The sequence below is a fragment of the Anneissia japonica genome, unplaced genomic scaffold (genome assembly GCF_011630105.1).
Source record: "Anneissia japonica isolate Jap-2015-1 unplaced genomic scaffold, ASM1163010v1 scaffold12269_len2614_cov122, whole genome shotgun sequence".
In the NCBI taxonomy this organism is placed as follows: Eukaryota; Metazoa; Echinodermata; class Crinoidea; order Comatulida; family Comatulidae; genus Anneissia; species Anneissia japonica.
Window position 1 is genome coordinate 1 of NW_022741266.1, and position 2,614 is coordinate 2,614.

Sequence of the window (2,614 nt, forward strand, 5' to 3'; positions counted from 1 at the left end):
AAATAGCTGGCTGTCATGGTAAGGCAATGCTTCCACTGAAAGATTATTAAATTAGTCATTAGCAAACATGATTGTTATTAAGACCACATTTGGGACCAAGGTTTCTATGGTCTTTAGCAACTTTGCTCTCTAATTAGAATAACATTTGTTAATATGGGACTGCAGAAAAGTGGTTCTTAATTGGAGGTGGTCTCCAATTCGAGAGAGAGTCTGTAATTATAAAGCCAGGCACAAACTATGTCGGACAAAGCTCAGCTGACCAATGGACAGGAGTAGGCTGACAAGCGTATAGGGGGTGTGCGATGCACAGAATGTCGATGCCAGATCTTTGATGTGCCGAGATATGCGTCGTTTTGTTGAATTGCCTTTTTCTGAATGCCTCTCCGATGCAATGCCTGACTTTATGATCTCTGAGCAGATTACTGTTCAAAACAATACGTCACAAGACGTGTCTTGGTCTCATGGAATTGTTTCCGCTGAAAAATGCCAAAACAGCATGAATCTGGCTCAATGCAACTGATCTACCAAATTAGGTGGAATTGTAGAAGTTGTGTAAGTACAAAATGGCTGTGCTTGACCATATAGTTTTAATAGAATATTATAGTTAATCTTAAAGTTAGTTATCAAAGTTAAAATGCTCAGTTAAATGTTTAAATTAATTGTTAAATTAGTGTTACAATTATATTGTTAAACTTTTACCATATTATAATATAAATACATAAAAAGATGCTACTCTAAAATAAGAAAATAACCCGTTATTACTAACAGAAAAAAGAAATTGCCACCTTACTGCATGAGCGCCAGTAAAGATAAATAAATACATAATTCAATTCAACAAACATTTATCATTCAAATACATTGTACATGCGTTAAATAATTAAAAAGCTAGAAGGTTACTACTTCAGATTAATTATTAATATTCTATATTACCTTTAATATCTCGGAAGACATACGAACCGATGAATGACATGAACAAAACAGAAACAGGCAAAGCATAGTCAGTTAACATCTCTCTTTTGCTGGCATCTAATAAAGGACTAAATTAATCAAATAAAAAAAAAAATCAAAATTAGGCTATGTTCAGACACGAGATACGCTAGCGCAATGTTAATCAAGTGGTGCGAACTTGTGTGCAGCATAGCGAACGCCAGTATCACCGTGCAATCACTGACATACGATAATCCACCAACAGACCACGAACTATCTATCGTACACCACTGACTTAAGACAGTCATGCATTAAAGATCGGCCAGGAATTGACCAATCACAATGCGCCTACAGTAGTTGTAAACAAGAAATAAAATGCGCAATTACGAATAGGACTATTTCGCGCAGATACTACGCTAGCGTTCGTTAATCGCCCAGTCTGGACATTGCGCTAGTTACGTCACAGATTAAACATACGCTCTAAATTAGATACGCCTGCCGTATTTCTAAGAACTAAACATAGTCTCAAATATTTTGTTTCACATGTGCTTTACATTAAAACATAATTGTACCCATCAGGATTTCAAGTCAAGGGATTGGTTACTGATCAGTTGCTACCCAACTGAACTTTAAGAAACTGAGTTCATATGGAGGTCATACTAAAGTATCTGTCACTCTTCAGTATTCCTATTAAGAATATGTTTTTTAAAAGTATCGATTACAGTAAAAGGAAAAAGACATATACAAAAATAAATATATATACATATACGAATACTTTTCATTCAACACACCATTAACACTGGCGAATTTAGAAGGGGGAATAAGCTCCCTCTATTTTCTTTTAAATAATTTTTTTTCTTTCTTTTTGCAAAGTTTATCAGAAAATTACCATGCAAAATTGCAAAAATCAGATACAAAGTTAAATTAATGATGATGCTACAGGTTTAAGGGGGATTTTCCCCTTGTAGCCCTACCGGTGACTCAGAGACTCCCACTCAATACACACATTCATTCCCTCCGTCTTTCTTGCCGGGTGGGATCCACCCTGATTAACACCATTAAGCAAACTTGTGTACAAGACAAATTAACCATTTTATCATTCACATATAATATAGAATAATTCCAAAGCAGGCCACACATTGACAAACTGTCAGCCATTGACTCCATTACGATTTGTGACAGCGTTTGTTGCAACACTGGATGTCAATCTTTAGCGAAAGTTGAGCTAATCGTCCTTTAAAACAATTTCATTAAATATATTGTGAGCTGGCCATCAGGGCAAGAGTTTTAATCAAACATTTTACACACAAAAGCAATACCTCCACAATGAAATATATCACAAACCTGCGAAGATTGCTTACCTCTTAGTTGAATTGTACAACATGATACCGACCCATAAAGTGCCAAACATCAGTATAACATACAACAGACTGACTTCCCTATTACAATAAGTGGTATCTTCCAACGCATGTGAGTGAGTGTATTCTAAGGTTTTATTAATAATATCACACTCTGAATTATAATATTTGTCAAAGTCTGAAAATATAAACAATAGAGCAATGTTATACTTTTGATATGCACATTCTATTTTACAGTTCACTGGTATCAGTGGCGTATCAATGGGGAGTGTGCACGACCCTCCAAAAATTACTCCCGCCCCCCCCCCTCCTCCCAGTCCTCCAAAAAA

General features: G+C 35.8%; 1 long non-coding RNA gene across 1 annotated transcript; it reads right to left on the reverse strand.

Moving 5' to 3' along the window:
• On the reverse strand, positions 1-2,533 carry LOC117118683. Its single transcript, XR_004447080.1, has 3 exons — positions 2,289-2,533; positions 931-1,037; positions 1-35 (listed from the first exon to the last, which is right to left on the reverse strand). It is a non-coding gene; the product is annotated as an uncharacterized LOC117118683 (long non-coding RNA).
• Between the last annotated feature and the right edge of the window lie 81 nt (positions 2,534-2,614).